The sequence below is a fragment of the Passer domesticus genome, chromosome 1 (genome assembly GCF_036417665.1).
Source record: "Passer domesticus isolate bPasDom1 chromosome 1, bPasDom1.hap1, whole genome shotgun sequence".
Taxonomy (NCBI): domain Eukaryota; kingdom Metazoa; phylum Chordata; class Aves; order Passeriformes; family Passeridae; genus Passer; species Passer domesticus.
In genome coordinates, this window is record NC_087474.1 from 86,505,936 (window position 1) to 86,531,654 (window position 25,719).

Genomic DNA, 25,719 nt, shown 5'->3' on the forward strand with positions numbered 1-25,719 from the left:
TGCCTTTCTTTAATAATAAATATAACATATGATGGCTTCTTAACTTTTAAATTTGACATAGCCAGTGGACTTAACATCACACTATCAGTGTGAAGTTACAAAAATATGGGTAAGGAAATTTGTATTTGGAAATCTCAGCCTTTTTGTCTAAACTAGCAGTGTACCATGCCCATTCTATGAATGGCAAAAAATTGAAATTAACATTGAAACAGTGGTTTGTTCTTTCCAGCATCGTGCACATTCTCTTCCTGGCTCTTGGAGGTCCCATCACAAATGTTCCTGTACTGCAGCAGTGATAGATCCCTACTCTGAGCTTTGTATTTTGAAACATTTTGTATATGTGAAAAAGACATATTATGTAACATTTTCTTAGAATATATGTATAGGGAAATGTTTCTTGGCAAATATTCCCAATAGGACTGTAATTATATTCCCTAAAGGTTAGGACCAAAATAAATTATTAAAGATCAAAATTTAGAAACATTTCATTTTTTCATTTGATTCTGCTCCAGTATATTGTACCATGTAACACTACCTATTTTATAGCGCCTTCTTACTGAGGATGTAATAATTAGTATTCAACTTGTCATTTTTTAAAGTTGAAAAGTCCATGATAGTCAGTGTGTGAGAGTTACTGGAAACTAATTAGAATTACATCCAATTGTCTACTGTAGCTGTATTCACTGTGTACTTGAAGGAGTTTGATGTGGCTGAAACCTCAGTGGATACTCTTAGGACAAGCAGTGACTAAAGAAGCACTTGGGATGGGCACAAGTCCCTGCTGATGTACACGGGGGGTTAGCTTGGTCAGCCAAACCTGCTTTGCAGAAATATTTGTACTACAACAGCAAAGCCTTAACACAGGACACTCTGCTATTCATGTTTGAAACATGTTTCCTGTGCCCAAACAGGGTTAAAACCTTCAGGGTAAGCGAGTCTAGATCAGTTTATAAAAGTACAGAAGAAGAGTCAAAGCTATAATTCTCCCTCCCCTCCACTACTTGGTACAGCTGACCACTAACAATTCTGTCACAGCTCATATGGCACCTTTGCAGAGGATTTTCCTCTTCCATTCTTAAGTCCCAGAGGTCAGGTGTAGCACCACCAAGAACACCCTCCTGCAGGAAGAGAATTGTTGAAAAATAACTACTGAGCATGGTTGAAGAGCAGGATATAATATACAGCTTAACAAGAAAGGTAGTCATGCAACATCTTAAGAGAAGAGTTCGGCTTTACTGGGATGCGCAGAGGCAGCAGTTTTTTGGAATGTGTATTTGGATGTTGCTGGTTTTCATTGTTGCTCTTTGCTCAGTAGCGCTGTGTTCATGTTCAGGTCTGATGTACCTTCTCAAGGGGCCGGCTGGCTGAGAGCTGGCAACTGAGGACTCAGCAGGAACATCAGGAAAACAAGTCTGGTTCCTCTATGCAGCACAAGGAATGTCCTTTTTTACTCTGGAGTGTAGGCAAAGAACATCTAGTTTAATTTTGTATATAGAGGTGCATAGAGCCACAGAATCACAGAATATGCTGAGTTGGAAGGGACCCTCAGGATCACTGAGTCCAACTCTTTACCCTGTGCAAGTGTGAAGAGTTGGCAACCCAAGAATCACACTACGTGCCTGAAGGTGTTGTCCAAACGTATCCTAGACTCAGTCAGGCTTGATGCTGTGAACACTTCCCCAGCAAGCCTGCTCCAGTGCCCAAACACCCTCTGGGTGAAAAGCATTTTTTTGATATCCAACATAAACCTCCCCTGACTCAGCTTCATGCTTCTTCCCTGACTCCTGTCACCATTCACTACAGAGAAGGGATCAGTGCCTGCCCCTCTGCATCTCCTCATGAGGAAGTTGCAGACTGCAGTGAGGTCTCCCCTCAGTCTCCTCTTCCCTGGGCAGAAGAGGCCAAGTGACCTCAGCCACTTCTCATGTGGCTTCCCCTCCAGACCCTTCAGCATCTTCATTGCCCTCCTTTGGATGCTCTCTAATAGCTTAATGTATTTTTTTAAAAAAAAATATTCGGGCACCCAAAAGTGCCCCCAGCACTGGAGGTGAGGCTGCCCCAGTGCAGAGCAGAGCAGGACAATCCCCTCTTTTGCCTGCCTGGCGATGCTGTGCCTGATGCCCCCAGGACAGGCTTGGCCCTCCTAGCTGCCAGGGCACTGCTGGCTCATGTTCAACTTGACACAGACCAGGGACTCCAGGTCCCTTTCCACAATTCTGCTGTCCAGCATCTCATTCCCAGTTTATACACACAATGAGGCTTGTCCCATTCCAGTTGCAGAAATCATGATTTTTCCCTCTTTAATTTCATATGGTTGATGGTTGCCAGCCCTCTGATTTGTCAACGTCTCTCTCCAGGGCCTTTTTGCCCCTGAGGGAGTCAACAACTCCTCTTAACTTAATGTCATGACAAACTGAGTTAGTGTTCCTTCAAGTCCTGTTTCTGAGTTGTTGAAAATGTTGAAGAGAACTGAGCCAAAATTGGAGCCCTGTGAAACCTCACTAAAGACCGGATGCCAGCTGATGCCACCCATCACATGATGTGGCATTTATCCAGCTGTGTGATGGATATCTTGTCCAGAAGAATACTGAGAGAGTATCAAAAGCTTTGCTGAAGTCCAAAAGATTGCATCTACTGGTTTCGCTTGATCAGCTAGCTGGGTTACTCAGTTGCAGAAGGAAATTTTCTCCCTACAATGGCTTCTGTAGTATTAGTCAACACTAATCCACTTTTCTGAAGCTATAGAACACAGATAATTGAGGGAATTATCTCAGCCCCAAGAGATGCAAATATCTAATAAAAGTGATGTGGGAATTCTTAAAATTAAAACATTCCCTTTTCAAGTTGAACAAAATGTTTTCCTCAATCTGAAATCACTCTTTTGGAGGAATTCTTGCAGATTCCAGATCTATCAAAAATGTTGCCCCTAAGCACCACAATAAAAAATCCACTGCTCAAAGCTGAAATGGAAGATACACTGAACCATTGTGATGATAAATCTAAGTGTCTTGTCTCTCTTTTACTCCATAAAGTATTAATACCACAAATTAGGAATTCCTCTGAAATAATGAGGGAAGTGATTAAACTGACGGTGAATTTGACAGCATGCCTGAACAGCCAGCATGCAGATCAGAACAGATGCTAAAATAGCTAGAGATGGCTCTGGTTTACATTTTCTTACTTTGCCTCTATGTACTTATCTTTTGGTCTGACTGCACCAGCATACACATGAAATGAGTTCCTAGCCACTGTAATGGAAGCTAAGTGGAATACTAAACACCTGTTTCCATCACTGCTTATCCACACAGAGAGGAGATGAATATTTTCCTAGAGAATGAAATAAAGTAATAAAGCAGAGCAAATCCCCGGGGCACAGCATCACTTGCTCCATAATAAATAACAGCATCGTTATGAAGGATCCTGCTGTTCCAGGTGTAAAGACTCTGCATGACATTGTAGCTATAAGAAAACTGATTTTGGGTGCACCAAAATGGATAAAGTGAGATGGACAAATTAATTCCTTTTCCTTTTGTGAAAAGGAGGAATTTCTTCTCCCCATCTGTTTTGCTGCTTCCAGATCACTAGAGATTCTCCACTTTTTTGTTACTAATTTAGCTGCTACAGGGAAGCCTTCAGTGTTGTCCTGCAGCCTGTCTTTCACATGTGTTGCTCCAGAGAAAGAGAGGGCACGGGAGAGCAGGAGGCCAACAACAGTTCCTATGGCATAAGTTCTTCAAGCAGGCCTTACCTCACCAAACACAGCAATTTTAGTTCATTTTTACCATTTATCCATCATCCACAGCACAAGGGATGTATCATATTTTCCTTGACAAACAAGATTTGCACTAAGGCAGGTGAGCAGGTTTTACAGAAAAATCTGAGGTAAGCTCAGCTGGTTAGAGCACTGTGCTAATAATGCAAAGATTGTGGGTTCAATCCCTATTCACTTAAGGGTTAGGCTTGATGATCCTTTTGACCCCCTTCCAACTCAAAATATTCTGTGATTCTATGACATCAGAGTAGGCAGGACTTAGTTTATCTTAATAGAGACTGTGAAAATAGCTACTGACATAAATGCAATAATGGATATTAAAGAATGGATAAACTGTTTAGTCTGAAAATACGTGAGCTGGAGACTTCCAAGGCCTCTGAGGATGCAAGTGTCAGGAAAAAATTGCCAAACATCTTGAGTTCAAAGGTAGAGCAACTTCTGCTTAACAGGATAACTCCTTACTGAGCCCCAGGGGAGGCAGAACTGCCTCCCTTTTTACATCCCTGGGAGATGAGATGTAACACACCGGAGTGCTATGAACAGCACCTGCACAGAGCTAAAGGCTGATGGACCTGTTTACATGGAGTGAAAAGGTGATGTTGAAATAAAGTTCAAATTAAAAAAAAAAAAAGTAATGAAATACTGTGTTGACCCTCACGTTCAGGGTGGCTCATGCATTGGACTTGAAGATCAGAGAGTTGCATAAGAACTCTGTGTTCCAGCCCACACCTGATGGTTAGAAAGAAGAGCAAAAAAAAAGAATTTCACTAGACATTTCTACATTGTATTTCCCCTGTTACCTGGTCTTATTCAGTGGAGTGGGAGACATCTGATTTTCATCTGCTGATCTGGGTAGAAGTGAGTTCATCCCACAATGTCTGATACCTTTACTAACATGTTGGGAATGTGTGCTCCAGCCATACCATTCCTCCAAGAGAATAATACAAGTTTCATAGGTATGAATAAGGCAAGGACTATTCCTTAGTCATGCTCATGTGGGAAGAAAGTCCTAGGAAAAGGGTAGACAAACACTATGTCTCTAGTCATCATAGCAGTAAATTGGGTTTGAGACAGAATTCAACCTCATTCCAGCACATGCAAACTGGAGAGTTCAAGCAGGTCATAAATTGAAAGTTTTGAGTACCTACTGTAGCTCTGGGCAAGGGGAAGAAAGTAACCTATTTTTCAGTAGCATTTTGTACTGAATAAATCCTAGTGTTTGTCTACCAGTTCCTTTGTGTAACTGGGTTGGGCAAGGAATAGCCAATGACCCTGAACTGACTGTTAAGCTGAAATTTGCACGGGGAAGTGTTGGGAAGCATTTGGAGACCTACAGCCCAAACTGAACAGCTTTACGTTTACTCTAGGAAAGCCAACCTTCTGTTATATATTCAAGGAGATTAATGTATAGAAACAGGTTCCAAAGCCTTTAATGAAAGGGATGAAAAAGTTTTACTCTTTGGTTACTAGGTCTCAAACCCTCAGACTTATAAAAGATATCCTCAGGCAGAATCAGGTCAGTGCTATGGCCTCAAAGGCACTACAAGTCCTGAATGTCCCTGCCCAGCCTCTCCTGTGGTTACAGCCACACTGCCCATGACTCAGGACCTCATCTTAACCCTTCCTGAGACACACAAACTTTCTCTGAGCTATCCCAGAGGATTCCTGGTCTTCAGCCCTGCTTCATGGATGGAAAACCTATGCTGCAGCCTCATGTCCACCCCTGGCTCTGTCTTTGTCCCTTTTTGCTCCAGAGGGCACCCCTTGCAGGAGCCCTGAGTTGGCTCATCAGTTGCTTTGCTTGTGGCTTCCAATGGACCCCGACATCAGCTTGATGTGTTCAGACCCTGTGAGACAGGCGCCAAATAGAAACACATCTTCTCCTCTCTCATGAAGCAGCTCCACTTGCATTGCTTCCTGGCATTCTTGGATCAGGTTTTGAGATTAAACAGCACTGGGTTTGTATATAACAGCCCCTCAGCAATGTAAAAGAACAGTAAGATGTAAAATAACAGTAAGATGTAAAAGTGAGCCTCACAGCACTAAGACCCTTTTTTGCTACTTTTTAAAAGCACTGTGTTTTGTTCTTTCATAAACAAGCTCCTCATTTGAAGATTGGTTTGGGGTTTTTTTGGTCAGGCTTTCATTTTTACATATTTATCCTGACTATGGGATTTTCCCAGTAATTTTATGCACATGCAACAATAACATCCAAAGGTTGTATATGTCACCCTGGCACAACAAAATCATGCTGGATTAAGCTGTTTCTGTTCAACCCATAATTGATACTTCCTACTGTCACTGGACCAAGCAAATAGTTGAGGTGTCGGTGTGCAGTTCAGATGCATTTTTCCTTTTTTTCCTGTCACTTGAAACTCAGCATTAAAATTCTCAGGTATGGCTTCTTAACAGAATAAATTGTTCCTATTGACTTTTCAGGCAAGGATAAGGGAGAGACATTAATAATTCAAGTGTTTCTGCTGCTTTCAGAGTTTCAAAAGACAGGTGTGTTGTGTGATATTTTCCAAAAGGTCAAAGGCATGTTTTTACTGCCAGTGAAATATTTCATATTTGGATGTTATGACTGCACTTTACATCAAGTGAGCAATAAAAATTGAACAGTCAATGCATGTTTAGAAAGTCTGTGTCAACTTGAATGCTTTTCCTGCAGATGATTATTTCAGCTGTATCTACTAATCATGTGGCCAAGGGAACTTTTTCACCAAACTGTGAAATAGCTGATGGAGAAGAGCAGCCTCAGGCTGACCTTTAGTGGTGTTTTCCAAAGACTTCTGCTACAAGAAAAAAGTATTCCAATACATTTTCAGAGTAGCCCTAAGGAGAGGTGGATGAGCTTTTCTAGTAGGATGGGAGTGTGGAGAGCAAGAACCAGTGTTTGGTCGGCTGGTTTGTGTCTTACAAATCGATCTACCTCTAGCAGCCATCTAAAAGACAGCCATCTAGCTAAAAATTGATTCTTCTAAGGAGACACAGAAGATTAGTTTCAAAAACACAAAAATTGAATTATTTCTTGTAATCTGGAGCATTTCTCCATAGCACTAATTTACTGGAAATTGAGAATGTACTAATTTTTTTTTTTAGAAAGGTAATGTAATCTAAGGATAAAATAATCTTTAATGTGGCATAACCATGATAGTCCATGCATCTAAGCATGTAACCTCAACTCACAGCTGTTGTGTGAGTCTTGTTATATTATTGTTTTCAATAGTTGGTTTTATACCCACCCCTCTCTGAGACATTGGTTTAGTCCCAGCTGTCAGGCCTCCTTCATACCTGCCCTTTTTTCCACAGATTTCCCTGTCATTTTTGTATCCTCAATGCCTCTTTAGTTTAGTTAAACTGTTCCCGTCCCCTGTAACTCCCTATTGGTTTAAACATTGTGATCCCTGGCTTGTGTTCCTCCCCAGTCCCTTTGTTATTGGTTCCCTACCCTAACCTCCACCCTGGTCCTGTCCCTTCAAATGCACTGCCCGGCCTTTGTTTGGGGTCCTTGCCTCGGTTCCACACTGGAGTTATGGATGCTTTTGTTTTCACCCTTATGGTTTAACAAATGCTCCTCAGATAAACAAGCAACACCCATCTCACATTTTTACGTTGATCCTTTGGTAACTTCACAGGAGGTCCTGGGGCAGGTGTCGCTCCCCTGTCAAGCACCTAACACCGAGCATGCCACGACACGTATCCATGGATTTTGGGTAGTGACGTGGCAGAGAACACAGACATCTTTGCAGTTGCTGTTGCTGCTGAGTATTAAAAAAAAACCAATAAATTCTGTGCTTAGCAAAAACAGTGAAGAGAGTAAATCCCAACTGTAGGGTTGGGATAGCTGTAGGATGCTGACAAGCTGTGGGAGTCAAGATCATTAGAAGCTGTTTTATTAAATTTATCCAAGTCTAATTAGGTTAGAAATCTTGAAAGATTTGGGTTCCTTGCGAGATTTACAGTAAAATGTGATTTTTGACTTGGGAGGAAATACCATGAGAACAGTCTTTTCATGGACATTAAAGAGGTAAACTTTGGTTGGAGCCAACCATACAGAACATGATGAGGTGTTTGCCAAAAGAGAATTGGAAAAGTTTAAAAACTTAAACATTTTAGGCAGAATATAGTGATGAAATGTAAGCATCAGGGAAAATTCAAACTGGTTTGTGTATTACCTAAGTTTCCTTTTCGGTTAAGGTGATGGCAAGGCTCCTGTTGTCTTTGCTGTGCTTTGAATTGTATTGGTATCATTAGCTTAGTTCCAGTACAGCTGTTTATTACAAATACTTTCAGTGAAAACTTTGAGGAAAAATACATTCAGACCCTTCTTTTCTTCCATAACACATTTACATCTTCATCTCCTTCTCATGCTTACTTTCAGTAGAGCTATCTTGAGCACATGATCACTTACTCAGGAGCACAGCCATACCCTTAAAGTCATTACCAGGCTTTCTTTGGGCTTAGCGGCACCACGCTGCCAGAGAATATCAAGGATCTCCATCTTAGCTTATAATGAAAGTGTTTGAGGGGAATCAGTAATTCTTTGTAGGGTGGTGTTGTGCTGGTGGCATATCACAGTGAGGTTTCCCTGAGCTTCTAACAAGGCCTCAGATGGACTACCTTTTATACTATTATTCTTGAATATTAGAGATCTGCTGTTCATATAGTATGTGATGGGCAAAAAAAGTATTGCTTCCCAGAGCTTGCTGCTGATCAACAGCATGAAGTTACTAAACTAGGCCAACAGAAATAATGCTGCATGGAGATTCAGTTCTTTAGATAGCAGTCCATTTGTCTGAGAGATCTGAGAATATAAAACCATAAAACTTGAGAAACAGGTTGCAGCTTATCTTGAAAATAAAGTTATTTTCAGACAAGCACCTTTTGTCTCTGTAAAACATATATACATGATAACCTGTAAAAGGTGTTATTTATTATTTTGGCCAAATGAGGACAACTGTAATTCAGAGTAGTTTGAAATTTCCTGGGGAAAAATATCTAGACTGAAAATATTGTAATTATAATCTATGTCAATTCACTTTGTTTTGAGCCATGCCATTGAACTAAAGATCATCATTTGCTTCTCTCAGATTATCTACATGCACACAGCAAGCTCTGCTCTTCTGTATAAACTTATCTACTAAGGAAAGACAGTATTTCTAACAGAAAGATGAGATATATTTCCATGCAACCTATTCGGTACAGAAAAGAAAATGTAAAATATTAATTACATCAAAACTGAATCAGTGGGGAAAAAATTCTAGTTTAGAAGAGTATTACAGGATATCAGCCATGATCAGTGGTTCAAAGCACTGGTTACATGGTATGCATGCTTTTATAAGGCCAAATAGTTTTCAACTCCTTCTGTTATCTACTGATAACAGATAATTTTAAGTTTTGTCTTATTTTATGAAAATATTTTATGTTTAGAAGTCCTTGGGGGAGGAAAAGCTCTTATTTTTTTGGCTTATCTTCAGGAGTCTTTTTGAAGTTATGGAAATCAGATCAAGGTGGGTAGATGAAACCAAAAGACTGCCAACATGACAAGTCACAAAGCATCCTGTGTTTTCTGTCATTCTATCAGCTCAAGCCTACCATGACTGTTTTCATTTTGTGAGAAGTTACTTGATCTATTAATTCACCTAGCAGCAGAATTGTCAGGGCAGAGGACTTTGCCTTAACCATTTTCTTCTTTTTGTCTTCCAAAGTATGCAATATTTCTAATTTTGGCTTTAGCAGGATAGCTTCCCCTACAATCCTAAAATAAAAAAAGTTTTTATCACTGTGCAGTCCAATATAAACAGCCCTGGAAACCACTTTCCAGGCTTCCAGCAGCCACTTGGATATCCTGTTTGGATAACAGTTTGGCTACAGTAGGGATAAAGAGGACCTATGAATCTGTCACTTACTTGTTTGAATTTTGCAATTGTACCTTCATCTCTGCAAGTTATATTAGTCCTATTGCAAAATTAAGCTAGTGGTCTAAACATTACTTAAGCAAGCATGCTTTCCATTCCCCTCCTTTCTTTCAGTGCTGTGCAATTTTTACCTAGGGTATCCAAGATTTTTCTTTTCCTTTTAGCTCCCCTAAATTAACATACCCTTCACTGATATTATAGTCCTAGGCTAAGCATAGATCCAAGCATTCTTGAACTGAGTGGGAAATTATATGCAAGTTTTGGTTTTGAATGAAACCAAATCTTAGACAATAACCCAGTTCTCAGGAATAAAGTTAAAATTGGCTAGGCACCAAGCTTGAAGGTCATTAGAGTACTTTGTATAAGCTTTGTATGTGTTAAATTGTAAATAGTGATGTTTTATTTTTTCCATGTATTACCTTTATCATGATGTTTTTTGAAGTGTTGTAGCCCTAATGGCAGTTAACAAAAGGGAAATAAATATTGGTAAGAGAATCTGAAGTCTCATAGATCTTAAATTAAATTCTGCAGTCATGAACTAAACAATTGTCTTTCACTTTTGTATGATTCATGCTGGCAGTTGTAATTTAAGTTTTCTGTAATTTAGCATGTTTTTGTACAAGGCCTTTAGAAAGACATAAAATTAGCACATAATAAAATGAAGTGCTGAATTTATGCCATTGAGAAAAAGAGCCATAACACACTCATGTATATCGTGTCTTATCCTGAAGAGAAAAAAACCCCAACTGTTCATGCTTAAAAAGCGAAAGCTAAATGCTATTATTTTATATATTTATATTAGAGAATTTGGGCAAAAATGTTGGAGCTGTTACTATCCTTGGAAGCAAATTATGTTTTAACACAAAACCAGCTAGAAGTTATCAGAGGTAAAAGTGGTGATGTCAAATCTGGAAATTAGTTATAATCTGTAAGAAGAGGATGAGCTTTTAATACGTACTTTCTCTTGGGTGCTGTGTCAAGAAATGCTGATCACCCTCTAGATCAGGTCTGATAGCTCATTAGCAATATATTTCATACCAAATTTGGTGTTAGTGCTGGGTGGGAGAACAGAAGAGATTTAGAAAACTCAGTCAATGTGGAGTTATCCTGGGGAAATAAATCACCACCATAGCACCAGTTGAAGTAGTGACTGAGACAGATATCTGCTACCCAGCTCCCATTACTCTTAATGCCAGGTTGCTGTAAGGTATGTTTAAATTCAAGAGTCTGTCTGTCACCTATCCTCAACTGAACAACTAACGTTTTACATGCTGAAATATTTAGGACAGGCTGTGGTATTTTTGATTATCATATCATTCCCAACTAGCTGAGCCAGCTGTCAGTGATTCCTGGGCCTTCTATAATATAAGCCTTTTTTTTTTTTTCTCCAATATGCACTAGAGGTTGGCAAAAGAACAAACAACAAGATGTTGGTGTCTGGTTCTGGGGATAACTGAGAGAAGTTTTTTTGACTATCCTAGAACTGGCAGTTGTGCAAAGCAGATAATCACAAATCAGTTTAGCTGATGGCCAGCAGAGACAAGCACTGTCCTCCAAAAACTTGAACCAACAAGAACCTTATAATAACACAGGTTCCAATCCTGCATTTGAAAGAGTGACTTGTAAGGTAATTTGGAAAATAAAGGAAAGTAACTACAAGATACTAAGTTCCACAAGACAAGGTGGGCTTCATTTTCACTGGTGCTCTAATATATTCAGAACATTTCTGTTAAAGATGGCAATATTTTAACCTTGGATGAACATTTATTTGCACCAGGAAGTCAAGCATGCTGCACTCCAGGGTGCTCACATAAATTCAATATTGTGCACTAGAAGCCAGTCTCAGAGTGTCAGAGTCTAGATGAATTTGGTTTTGTAACTTTTGCATTTTTGTGTATTTCTGGGAAAATGGTCAAAAATTAGATGTGGCAAGGTCTTAATTCTCTATGTCTGGTTTCATGCTGCCAAACCACAATGCAGTGGGCTCTTCTGTTTTGATGTGGCAGGTGAAGTTAATAAGGAGATGTTAGGCAATATTGTTAACTGTTAGCAAGTACATCCAAGTCGGTTTGAATAAGGTGAATTATAAAAAAGGTAAGGATTACAAAGTTTTCAGCTTTAGTAATAACATATGTATTAGCTCTGATAATTTCACATAGTAGTCCAAAAGCAAGAGTTATGACTCTTGACCTCATTAGTACAGGCAGCAGGCTGAACAGGGTCTTCAGTTTTTCCTGAGTTGTTGCTTCCTTGTACACTGAGATACACTCATCCTCCCAGGAAAGTTTTGTTCATGTGCGTCTGTGACTTAGAAAAACTTTCAATGAAGAACAAGTTCTGTCCAATGTTTTTTGGCCTAAATTATGTTCTTTTGTGTCACAGGTCAACAAGACTGTTTATGGCCAGATTCATTGGCACTGCTACAAGTCCCTCAGTAGCATTTGTGGCAAATCAGTGAGACCCCAAGTGTCATACTGCAGGCCCTGGGCAGCCTGTCAGTGACTGTAGGACAAACAAGTTTAAATATTGGAGCTCTGCCAGAGTCTTTCAACAAGAACCTCAAATTCCTATGGCATGGAAATCATGGCAGTCACTCTCAAAATGTCCAAGTCAAAAAATAGTGGAAAAGGAATCTTTTTTTTCTCGGCTTTAAAGTATACCACAGACAATTTCAGAGGTATCAACTAGCACTTATACTACATTGCTATACTGTGGGGAGACTTAGAAAGAAGCTATGGAAGACTTGCAACTGTCTATTTTGTAAGGACTAAGCTGGAACTAGACTGGGATGTAAGTCATAATATTGTCACCCCTGAGTGAACTTGCCCATATGAACTAGCCCATCAATAAAGACAGTGCAACCACATGTTTTCTCTTTCAGGAAATAAAGAAAATAATAAAGTAGGCCTGGGCTGTGGAAGCTCACAGAGTCTCAGTTGCATCTTTTGTCAGTTCCTGTTGTAGAAATATTCACACCATATTGAAGCATTGGTTAGGGTCAGCATCTGGATATCAGGCAGTCCATTCTTCTCTTTAAAAGAAGAATTGTCATCATTCCCAGCTCATTACATCTATCATCACTGACTTTAAGCAACACTAGAGGAATGGGTTTGCTTAGTTGAATATTGAAAAGCAGAGAAGTCCAACCTCTCTCTACCTAGCTTCTTTCAGTGTTGTATTGCCCTGCTTGTGAAGACATTAATCCGAGTGTCCCTTCTGAAAATTCAAAGTCAGAACACGTTTCTTGCCCCTCATTAGGTTCTCTGCTACTGCCATGAGAAATCTCTGTTATCCCTGTAATATCGAATTTGTGGACAATACTAAGCTGTGTCAAAGTGTTGATCTGCTGGAGGGTAGGAAAGCCCTGCACAAGCTGAATCAATGGGCCAAGGCCAACAGCATGAAGTTCAACAAGGCAAAGAGCCAAGTCCTACATTTTGGCCACAAGAACCCATGCAATAATACAGGCTGGGGACGGAATGGCTGGAAAGCTGCCCAATTGAAAAGCACCTGGGGATGCTGTTTTACAGCAGCTGAACATGATCCAGCTGTGCCCAGCTGGCCAAGAAGGCCAAAGATAACCTCACCTACATCAGCAGTAGTTTGGCCAGCAGAACCAGAGCAGTGACAGTCCCCCTGTACATGGCATTGTGAGGTCACATCTTGAGTTCTCCGTCCAGTTTTCGGCCCCTCAGTTTGGAAGGACGTGCTGGAGCAGAGAAGGGTAATAGAATTGTTGGAGAGTCTGGAGTACATGTCCTGTGAGGAGCAGGGATTAATTAGCCTGGAGAAGAGGAGGCTCAGGAGAGACCTTATAACTCTCTACAACTCCCTCACTGGAGGCTGCAGCAAGATGAGGGTTGGCATCTTCTCCCAGGCAACAACTGACAGGATGAAAGGAAACAGTCATAAGCTGCATGAGGGGAGTTTAGGTTGGACATCAAGAAGCAATTATTCACGGAAAGTATGATTGGATATTGGAATGGGCTTCCCAGGAAGGCGGTGGAGTCCCTGGAAATGTTTATGTCAGGGCTGGATGTGGCACCTAATGCATGGTCTCTTTAATATGGTGGTGTTAGGTCATAGGCTGTATTCAATGACCTCAGAGGTCTTTTCCAACTTAATTAGTTCTGTAATTCTGTGATACCCTGATGTCTTTGTATAGATGAAGTCTGCTACTCAATTCCCCTTTAGCCCTTCCTTTGCCAGACAAAGAAATACAACTTGCTCAGGTTTTCCTTGAAGCTCATGTGGTTTATGTCCTTGGCTATCTTTGATAGACACTTCATAGACCCTCTCAAAATTTTAACATCTCTCTTGAAGTGTATGTGGGTTCCCAAAAGTTTACACAGAGCTATGCTCTGCTCCTCCAGCAACAGATTAAGCACAGAATAACCTCCCTTGATTTGCTGTTTCCCCTAAGGTAGCCCTTAGTGGTTTGCTTTGATCATGATGGCAGCACATGGTTGGCTCATGTTCAGCCTGGCATCAACTTTACTGATTGTTTTAAGAGCTGTATTATATCTGAATGCTTACAATTGTTCCTAAGCTCTTCTCCTTCTTTGCAATGCAAACGATCTCTCCTGAAGGGACTGGACCCCAGGTGAATAATGCTAAAAGAAGAAGGTGACATGTAATAGTCACCAGATGGCTTCTGCCCACATGGTACTTTTTTAGAGGAGGACTGTCCTGTGCTGCTTTCTTACAAGCTGATCTACTTTAGCTGCTCAGAAAACAGCTGTGGTAGTTCTTAAGCACTATTTACTGATTGAAACCATGTAATATTATTAGAAACATTTATAAGTACTGAAAACATAACAATGCTGAATGATCTAGCATCTTCATGGAACAGCTGATATGCTGGTACCATTCTCTGAGATATGTTTTACAGCTGTAAATTGTGATTAAAAGAGTGGGGGAAAATGAGCACAACAGTGGGAACTGTTCCAAGGGCAGTGATAAAGATCTCCTTCCTTGTCTGGAATTGCCCTTTAAGCCCTAGACTCTTAATCAGCAGCAAAAGGAAGCAAAAGCTTCCTTCTCTGACTAGACCTGATTTCAACAAAGATGTGAGAGTGTCTTTCACAAAATGCTCCCGTCACAATCTGTGTAAGAGGTGCTTTAAAAATAAAAATCAAAATAGCTTGGTTGTTCGCTTCCTTCAGTTGTTAGACTAAATAATAAGGGACCCTTTCTGATGGTCACTTTCATGAATACAAAGCTGCCCCTGTTTCACTGAGATAAAGCACTTCAGCAGTGTGTGTTCTGCTTCTCCAGATACAGTTTGTCTTGTTTAGATGATGACATTTATGCAAGTAATCTACATCCAAAAAGTGAAATATAACCATTCTTATAGGAAAAAAGTTATCTGAAGTTTGCTGGAAGATGATTGTATTCTTCAAATCTTCGCATCAGTAGAAAATTTTTACAATTCCAGATCTGACAGGGAATTAGGACTGTTGTCCTGAAATGTATTTCACACTGTGTCATGTAAAGAGCATAAATTTCTGTCTTACTAGCTCAGGACAGAGAACGAACACAGGACAGACTGAAAAGCAGAGGCACATCTGTATCTCATTACTACAAAAGAGCCTCTGGCCTTTCCAATGCTAACATAGCCCAAAGACAGTGAAACATAACAGAATAATGGTGACTAGGCCTGAGGAATGATGAACTCATATGGAAATGGGCTTTATGAAAGGAGCAAAAGAAGACTGACAGGAACTGGGGTCAGAAATAGCAGCAAAAGGTAGTCAGCTGCTGAGGCAGAATACCCTCTGTGTTTTCAGTGTGTGGCTTGGCAGGTTGCTTGAATACTGTCCTTGCTTGAACAGAGCAATGGAAAAATTGCTAAATGTTGATATTTAAGTGTTTAAAGAGCATTCCACATCTGTATTGAAGGGAACTTTTATTCCAGGCATAGATAAGAATTTGGGTACTTTCAAAGAGTTCCATTAACCAGTTTTGTAAATCCTTAAGTGGCAAGCGTGGTAGTAAATCATAGGAGAAAGTCTTCTATTGTATACCACAAGAGGAAAGCTGTTGTGTTTTATACAGGATAATCATTATTCCAAATATAATGAGTCAGGTTGTATATCTGTCATGGAGAGCTTTGAACTCATACCAAAAAGCCATAATTCATAGTACTTACAATTTGGAATGTTTACTTAGGATTACATGTGGCCATGCCTTTACAGAAAATAGGAAATGTCACTAAATCTGCTTAATCAAACTGACTGTATTGTAATAAGTGTTACTCCCACATTTTTTTCCCTTTTCCCAGCAGACTCTCATCTCAGAACTAGAGCCCTGAATCTGCCTTTTCCTAAAGGAAAAACATGTTTTCCCTTTGTTTGCCTATCCTTGTTATTTTTATGACCCTGGCAGCTTCAGAAATCTGCCCCATAGAAGACAAAAGAGCTATAGTTTCTGGGGTATGACTGATGAAGTAGGCATGTAGGCATGTCTCTAAGAGTTGGGGAATGAAGCAGTAACATACTTCAAGTGCTTCTATCTGGGGCACGGTTGAATACTATGCTAAATTAAGTTTGCTGACAAGTACCTCAGACAAGTCTATGAAACCTCTTTTCCTGTTCAGGTTTCCTAGCTTTGATGTTCTTATCTGCAGTACTTTCAAAATGCAAAGGCTACCAAGAGAAGTTCAATATCTGAAGTTAAGTGTGAATTTAAACCAGTATAAATAATCCCTTTTTGTTTGAACAGTTCCCATGGTCCTTGGTATAGTTATTTTGATCTTGCAAATATTGGTGAAATTTGTGGATTTGCACCATCTGCATTTTTGTTTCCAATAAGTTGTCTTAATTTACAGTTGATATTCGTGTTAAGTGTTGAAGAAAACACTTTACTTGAATATTAATTGGAGTGAGTCCAAAAAATATGTTTCAGCTAAAAAAAAAAACTGACAGTTTAAAATTCTGAGCCAATTAAAACTTTTAAATTAAGCATGTTGGTCAGTGTAATATGTTAATTTTCCTTCCCATGTTGTGTAAGATGCTTTAAGCAGGCTGTGCTGTTCAGCCTAAGCAGAGTATAGACAGAGTGTGCATAACTCCAAGGAAACCTCTCCCATCTGTTTGTGGGGCTTTTTTGCCCTGCAGTTTTAAGGCAACTCCCAAATGACAGAAATGGGATGTTTGACTGCCATTAGGAGTTTGTATGTAAAGAGCAGAGAAATAATGAGCGAGTGGGACTGTTTTCAGCTGGAGACTAGAAGCTGCAGGGTTACAGGTGGCTGTGGGATATCCTTTGTTGACTGGTCATGCAAATTGGATCAATAGGAAAGAGCTGATAGCAGGGCTCCAAAGGGCAGTGGGTTTTGGTGAGTGCAGGAACAGGGCTGACAGTGATGCTTCCCTACACAAGGGTAGTGCTGTTGCTGTGGGTTTTAATCTGAGTTAGATGCATGAATACAGATGTCACTAGGAAAGAATTTAAAATGTTCAGGTTGCCAGAGGTTGTGAAAGAAATTAACAAGGGGGGATAATGTGATTGGTCACATGTTTGTTCTCAAAGTATTTTTTCCCAAGAAAGCATTAGCCTGGGTCATTCATGCTGCACAGAGTAGAGGGTGCCCATGATGGTTTTGACTACCCAATGTTCAATATCATGCAGCGCTCAATTCAGAGTAATAATCATGAATTATGGGGTTTCTTATCCATGTATCCAATTACCATTCATTAGCTTTGGGCCTGAGAATGGGTTTATATGAAAAATAGAAGCATATACAAGTGAATGTGTGCCTGCAGGGTGCCATAGTCCTTGCCTTTTGAATTTTTCAGAAAAAAAGTATGAAGTTACCATTTTCTCCACAGAAGCTGACACATTGCACAGACATCACTGGGTGAAGGAAGAGTCAGGCTGCAGATATGGAAATGAATGGGAGGGTTAGCTCCTAGATTTCATTTTTAATGATTGGATTCCAAGCTAAATTTAGAAGGCCTTGTTTATTGCAGGTTCTTCTGATACTGTCAAAGAATCAGTTAACTGCTACAGACAGCTTGGTAGCTAGGGTTTTATATAAGCTCCTTTTTACCAAACGCTTCTATTTTTCAATGCAATTGAGACTGAAATTCCTTGGGACATTTGCCTAAGGAGGAGTGGATTTTGAGCATCAACTTAAATATTGAAGTTGTTTCTATGACCAATACCATGGAAAAAGACATAGTTCTGTTGATGGAAATTCAGTAAATTGGAGAAGATTAGGGGGACAAGAATAAAGAGGAGAGTATGGGGTATCAACTGGGATCAGAGAGGGGACAGAGGATAGTAAAAGAAAGGACAAGGAGTGGTGAGAATGTGGACAGACAACAACAGAAAAGGTCTATGGGAGTAGGATAAAGGAAATTAGGCAGTATGGACTGTGAGGAACTAGAAGGGATTGGACTCAGCTATCTAAAAAGGCTCAGGAAAAGTCACAGGTGTCTCCTCCAGTGATCTGCCTGAGCAGAGAAAGGAGTCTACTGTGATTATTGTTGCCTCAAATGATAGAGGTCTGTGCCATGATATTAAAAATCCAGCTCTGTTGACAAGCATTGCTAGAATTGCCTTTTATAAGATCTGGGAAAGGGCTTGAAAATTACTGCCTGTGAAAATATTAAGACTTTAAAATCAAACTCTCATAAATCCTGTCAAAAATAGTTACCTGTACTGTTTAAGTTGATTGTCTGCAACTTGTATTATCATACTTTCTATATAGAGCATATTATGACTTCCTCCCCCCCCCCCCCCACCCCCCCACCCCCCCCCCCCCACTGTCTTCATGATTTTGGCTTATGTTATGCCACTTTTCATAATATTCAGGCATTTCTTCAATATATTCAGAAGTATTAATAATACATTTTGGAGGCAATGCAAGTATTTTCAGATGACTATTGATTTCTTATACTGTAACACAAATCTGAGCCAAATTTTTTTACTGAATAATACCTTGAATTGAAGAACAAGAGGACATTATCTGTTTGAAATAAACTGGAATTGCTGTGTTTTCCTGAGAGGATTCAGCTTTTAAAACAGAAAGTCATTCATAAAAATGTAAATGTATCTCATGAAATGCCTCTTTCAAAAGTTAATTTGATGTTTTCAAACTACCATGTCCTGCAGGCATGTCAAAAGACCTAGAGAGCTTGTAGGGATTTAGTAAAGTACCAGCTTAAAAATGAGCTAAAGAATGCTTAATGTCTCAGCTTTCTCACTGATTAATGTGTATTTTTAGTGGCTCCCTGTCTTTCAACTAATTAAAACAATGTATTAAAGCTGTGTATGGTTGACATACACCAAATAATATGTGTAACATATTATAGTTAATAAAAGAGGAATTGCTGATCAATAGTTTATAAATGATAAAATTACATTACTCTTAGTTATATAAATTATTTTTTAACTTGAAGGCTGCTAATGTTGCTAATATAGCCCTTTGTTGAATGTAGCCTGCTACAAAGTTTTTAGTACCTCTGACTTTCATTAGTACAAAATCCTTGAGTGGTTCTTAATCACGTTGCTGATTTTTAAGCAGCTTTGAGACACCAAGAGAAATTACTCCTTTTAAACCCAGTAAGTCCTGACCTGTAGTTCTTAACCTATCCCTTCTTAGACAGTGTGTAATGTTTAATGGGTGTACATGTAAGTTCTAAATTCAAATTCAGCATCCCTACAGGGAATGGTTTCAACCCCCATCATCAATCTCACCCCAACTGTCAATACCCCAGAGGTACACAACTTCCAAAAGGGTAAATGTGTGAAAATTAGGAATTTGTTAAATTAAACCTAAAGTGAGTAAATCTGTGCAGGAAAAGAAGGTTAGTGTAGAACTGCATACTGGAAACCCAGCAGTGCACCACCTGTTAAGAAGGCTTGAATAAGGGTGAAAAGGAAGCAAGCATGTCTAATCAAAACAATAAGTAGATTATTAGAATAAGAAGACATCTTTCAAAGAGACGGAATTGTATCCAAACGAGGAAAAGTCAAAGGATTTTAAACTTTCACAGATTAATTGTATAAATGCAATAGTGCATGTCAAAACAGAGCTCAAGGAACAATGAGCTAAAAGGATCAAATTAATATTAAATTTTCTTGCAGACATACGAAGAGCAGGAAGCGTACTAGAGAGGCTGCAGAGCTAAATGGTGCTCATAGCATGGAAGGAGCACTGAGAGGGAAAGAACACTGCTGGGAAGCCAAATACATTCTTTACTTAAGCTTTCTTTGTGAAATAAATTGGAGATGCATGTTAGATCCCTTTGGAGAGAGAAGATGTTCCTCAGAAAGTATGTCTGACTTAAGTGGCTAGAGAGGTCAAGGAAACATTGACAATGGAAATACTAACTAATGATGGACAGTGTTTATACCTGGGCTTTAAGATAAGTCAAGGATGAAATAGTTGAATTGACAATGGTAATGTGTAGCCACTCCGTTTACAACTATTTTGGTACATGATGACTAAAATGATGGCAGATATTATAGCAGTTTTTAAAACAGGTTCCAGGGAGAAGGAAGGAAACCACACATCTGTAATACAAAATTTTAACCAAACAAGTTAGTAAAACTCTGAGAAATAATTTAATTCATGGACATCTGAATATATGCGATTTGTGTGGGAAGATGGCTGGTTCATAATTAGTTGTCAATTTCCTTCAAAAGCTCTTGGGAATCCAAAGAGCCATGTGGTAAGACATGGATCAGCTATGAGATGGGATGTGAGGGGTGAAGGAAAATGTTAATCACAGCCTTTCAGAAAACTCACCAAAGTCTGTGGGTGTCCATGCTCAAATCTGTGCTACCTAAATGACAGGAGAAGGAGAAGACAAGGAAGACATTGAGTAAGAAGTGAAAGGATTTCTGTTCTTTCTCATAGTAAGGATGAAGACAACAATGAAGAAGAATATCAGAACTTTCTGAAACTAGTGACTGGACAATAGAATGTTAGATAAAATTTAATGCAGGTAAGGGTAAGGTGGAAGAATTCCTTTTTGCATAAATAAGGGATTCTGCACTGACCAGTGACATTCAGGAGTGAAGCATTTGGATTATGAACTGCAATTCAACAGAAAATGTACAATTCAAAGTCTATTGAATAGAGTTCAAAAAATGGCAATATTAAAATTAGGCATGATTTAGAAAGGAATTAAGAGAAAATCAGTAGCATTATTTTGCATGCATAAATGCATTGTTCACCCTTAGCATTAATACTCCATGCAGTTCTGCCTCCCTTATCATAAAAAAAAAACAACTAAACAAACAAAAAAGCCTAAAAACAAAAGAAAAAAAACACATAAAATCATAGAATATGCTGAGTTGGAAGGGACTCATCAGGATAACCAAGTCCAACTCCTGGCTCTGAGAAGGACACACCAAGAGCCACACCATGTACCTGAGAGTGTTGTCCAAACACTTGAACTCTGTTAGGCTTGGTGCTGTGAACACTTCCCTGGGGAGCCTGTTCCAGTGTCCAGCCACACTGTGGGTGAACAAACTCTTCCTAATACCTAACTTAATTCTCCTTTGATTCAGCGTCATGATTTTTCCTTCAGTCTGTCACTGGTCATGCGAATGAAGAAATTGGTGCCTGCACCTTCTCTTCCGCACATGAGGAAGATGCAGACAGCAATGAGATGCCCCCTCAGTCTTCTCCAGGCTGAACAGACCAAGCCACCTCAGCCATTTCTCCCATGGCTTCCCCTTAAGGCCTTTCACCACATCCATTGCCCTCTCTTATGAGTTTAATGTAATTTTTTATATTGTGGTGCTCAAAACATTATACCATACTCAACGTAGGCTGCAAAAAAATTTAGTTTGACTAAAACTGGAAAATCTTTTCAAAGATAAGCAAGGATGATTGAGTACATGCCAGAACCACAGACAGTGTAGGGTTTCTCAATTTGAAAAAGAAAGAGTTTATAAGGCAATGTGATAGAGGCCTTCAGAATCATACACCGTGTAGACACAATGGTAAAGATTGTGAGTTTGCTGTATTTTGCAGTATATGACAGGCTTTTAGTAGGAATTGAATCCAAAGCAAATGGAAGAAAGGAGGTTTTGGCACAGTTGGTGGCAGACTTGAAGAACTCCATTCCAAAGAATATTGTGGATACTTAAATTTTGTATGAGTTGAAAAAGATAACTTGGAGAAAAGATCTATTTAGGGTTTTTAAATGGAAAAATCGTGGTAGGCCTAGACTATGTCAATCTAAAAATACATGGTGGTTAAGAGAATATTTGAGATAAGTCTCGTGCCCTATACTTAACTCTTCATCAGCATCTTTTTATTGCCATTGTTGAAGAGAGGTTATAAAAAAGAAAATTGGTCTGTATTGGATTCTCAACGAGCATGCCTCACTATAGGCTTTCCACTGGGATTATTCTAGGAGGATAAAACATATCGTTGTGATAAACCTCACTTGTTGGGAGACTTGAATAAATGATCTGCACTGAAACAAATTTAATCTGTGGTTTATGAAGGATAGTCTTAAAACTAGAGAACCATTCAGGCAATATGCTATATTATGGTCATTCTGCCTGGAGTTTGAAAGAGTTAGATGTGCTTAGTAGTCCACAATAGAAATGGTACTCATTATTTAACCTTTGCACAATATTTACTGTTGCCAAAATCACCATAATTCTCCAATCACAGGTGAAATTGGATCAACTACTGTCTGGTGACAAACAGCTTTATTTGATTCAGGATTTGATTAAGAACATAAGGAGAAACAACACTGATTTGTACTAGAAGTCCATCTAATCTCTTGCCTATGACAGAAACCAACAGAGAAAGAAGATAATAAGGCATAATGGATATCTTCCTTAAATACTTAGATCTGCCCTTAGGCAACTTCCTATATGGAAACTGCTCCATGAGTTTTCCTTTCTCTGCATCTTTTCCATCCTGCATATAATGAATGATAATAGATCTGTATGAAGTATTTCACGTGTAAGGGTACCTTTAGCAGGAGTATTTAAACATAGGATTTTATATAGTGGCATGATATCTTCTGCCTTGTTCTCCATTCCTTACTTAGAATCTCTTAATATGGGGTTGGTTTTGTGTTTGCTATTGGACACAAAGACTTTGGGGAAGTATAACTCCTAGATCTTGTTATTGCATGGAAACACTGATTTCAGATCCTATATTAATGGGTGTATAAGTTTAGGATTGCTCTAAATTTTTCTGAGTTTCATCTGCTATTTTATGACCTAGTGAACCTCATAACATCTTTCAGCTAGACATTTCTCTTCATTGTCCTTAACATATTGCCTCATAATGCAATTTTCTCGTCTTACCCTTTGTGTGTCCCTTCATAGTGACCTGCAATGAAAGACACCTCCAAAGACAATACACGTTTAGAGTCCTGCTTTATTTAATTTAGATTGACTCTGCTGTTAATCCCATACTTTCATAGTGGACTCTGTCAGAGGTATTTCCTCTCCGGACATTATGCTGTGAAACAATAAGTATACGCGTACTGTAAAACAATTCCATTTATCATTGGCTTCATGCTATGCTTTTCTACAGCAGATCAGCAAACGCTCTGAAACAGTTTCTTTGTGGGAACTCAAGGGCTACGTTACTTAGAGTTATTAAGATTGTGACTGCTGTATTAAGGAAGGAAAAGCTTCAATGGAAGCCTGAGGCATTTTCTTCTAAAAGTTAAATACATTTTATAACAGCATTGTTGACCAAACCCCTTCAGGATCACAATACAATCAAAATGAACTGGGTGCTGCTCAATACTGTGTTTCTCACTGCATGATAATGTGCCATTGTAGTGAACTATGAGAAGAAAACAGTATTTAACATGTTTCTTACTCTCCTCCATAAACTTTTATGAGAAATTGTCCTAGTTCAGACAGTCACAACACTAAGCAACACACTCCATTTTCAGAAGGCTTCAAACAGTTTTTATTATAGCATGCATCTTTTTTATACATTCTTTAAAAAAGTGTTTAAGTTTACACTTTACTCACGAAAGACAAAGTGCTTATTAGAATAGGCAGTTGCAGGTTTCTCTTATTTATCCTTCTTTCTTTCTTGGTTTCTATGTCAATTACATTGGTAGAAAATTCTTTCAGGGGTAAACACGGATCCTGGTATGAAACTTCTCTCTGGCTCACAGAAGTCACTGTAAAACCTCTTCCACAATAAATGGCATTTGACACCATCGGAAGAAAATAAATGCTGGTGCAAAGTAAAACCCACACAGAATCAAATAGAGAACAATATATAGTTGAAATACTGTCCCATATGGTTGGCATATTAGCCAGAACCTCAAGGCAGCCCAAATGTATTGAAATGAGCTACAATCCCCTAAAATTCCCCCCAATGACACTATTGATTAGGTGAATTCTTGGTAAAAGGGGTCTAGGGTGTGAAACTTGTCAAACACCAACCTGGTAAAAAAGTTCAAAATTTACTCTTTTTTTACAACTGACTTTCTTAGTGCCAGACCAAACTGGCATAACTTTGTGCAGGAAGGGGACTGGGAACACATGACTGGAGAAAAAGGGAGCACCCATAGAAGTTGACATTCTGTAAGTTCTCTCTCTGTAATATACATATATGCTTCTTTTCTCAGCATATTCTTGATGTATACTGCATGATTGCAAAAATGTTCTGACTTTGGTACTCTTCTTCCTTCTGACGTTAATTTAAAATCAGCAGGAAGTAATTTCTTATTTTGTGGATTGATAACAGCACTTAGTCTACTGTCTTGGTTTGAAAAGACAGGAGTCTGTGAAGGAAGGCAAAAGCCTCCTGTGAAATGGAAAAGGTAAACCCCCTCCTTCCGAATTATCACAATTTCAGAATTAAAAGGGCTCTCAGGCAAAGATATGGGAATGGGAATAACAGTTTTTTACTAGGAAGAAAAAAACTAAATAACAATGTAATTTAGCACAAGCAAAAAACCACTGGCAGAGTGAGAAAAACCTGACACCCTGAGAAGTCAGGGTGTTGATAGTAGTCCAGCCAGAAGGTGGCTGCTCCTCCTGGAGCGGCGATCTGCAGAAGGGTGTAGATCCCTTCCAAAAATGCGGCGAAGGAGCAGCTGGGCCGTGGTTCCTGATTCCTCTGGGAAATCCAGCGAAGAAGGCTGTCTGTGGTCTCAGAAATGCTTGTTTTATGGTGGCAGGGATGCTTGGCTCCTCCCTCTGGGTGGAGCATCTCCCAATGGGATGATGTAACTAATCTTACCAGCCACAGTGAGTAATTCAATAGCCCATTAGCAGGAGATTATCTTCCTGGCAGTGTCATTGTTCTTGAAAGAGATAAGAAAAACTGCCTAACCCCCAACAGATGGCAAAAATAGAATACATGCTTATTTTACCAGCCAGGACAGTCTACTAAATTCATTTTTATGACAAAGCAGTTTTTTAAATTTGTGTATAAACAAGGGGCAAATAATGTACTTTTCCACTTGTAAAAGTTACAGAACTTCATTAGCCTTGATATACTTTCCTTTTTGCTACTCACTTTTTTAAGAAACATATAATATTAATTTTAGAGAATAGTACTTACTGGGGGCTAGCAGTCCCATTTTGGTGGTTCTGCATTGCAAAGGTATCACTTGCAAATAATGGGAGAGAAATTTCACTTGTGAAACTGCATTTTTAGACCAGTGATGATGTATAAGAAATAAAAGGACAGGTCTGCCATGGTTAAAAGTCCAGTTTAAATGTAGCCAGAGCTGAAACATGATGCCATCTGTTTCTTTTATTCTTCCTGTGCTGAACTTTTTGAATTTGTCATAAGTAACTGCAAAGAGCATAGGCAAAAATTAATTCAGATGATTCATTTAATGGTCACACTGTTTAACCTCTTTTTTCCCCAGGGCTACAGAACTTTGCTTCTCTGTACCTTCTGCCTGGCCTTAAATCCTGAGATCAGAGGCATTGTGAAACTCTAAAACAGAAGATTTTCATTAAAAGTGACTGTTTAACTGTTGTGTCATGAGCAATTAAGTAACCTAGGAATAAAGTTTGTGCAGAAATTCTGGAACAAACATAGTAAAGACTGGA

General features: G+C 39.2%; 2 long non-coding RNA genes across 4 annotated transcripts; one reads left to right on the forward strand and one right to left on the reverse strand.

Moving 5' to 3' along the window:
• Positions 1-1,274: 1,274 nt before the first annotated feature.
• On the reverse strand, positions 1,275-13,773 carry LOC135304964 (uncharacterized). 3 transcript variants are annotated; one of them, XR_010366245.1, is made up of 5 exons: positions 13,204-13,773; positions 12,620-12,722; positions 10,652-10,748; positions 7,379-7,536; positions 1,275-1,452 (listed from the first exon to the last, which is right to left on the reverse strand). It is a non-coding gene; the product is annotated as an uncharacterized LOC135304964 (long non-coding RNA). The 3 variants fall into 3 exon arrangements; XR_010366243.1 differs by lacking the exons at positions 1,275-1,452; positions 7,379-7,536; positions 10,652-10,748 and adding an exon at positions 11,803-11,994 and having other exon boundaries at positions 13,204-13,349; XR_010366244.1 differs by lacking the exons at positions 1,275-1,452; positions 7,379-7,536; positions 10,652-10,748 and adding an exon at positions 11,803-12,000 and having other exon boundaries at positions 13,204-13,349.
• LOC135304969 (uncharacterized) lies at positions 13,324-25,640 on the forward strand. Its single transcript, XR_010366246.1, has 2 exons — positions 13,324-13,657; positions 25,533-25,640. It is a non-coding gene; the product is annotated as an uncharacterized LOC135304969 (long non-coding RNA).
• Positions 25,641-25,719: the final 79 nt, after the last annotated feature.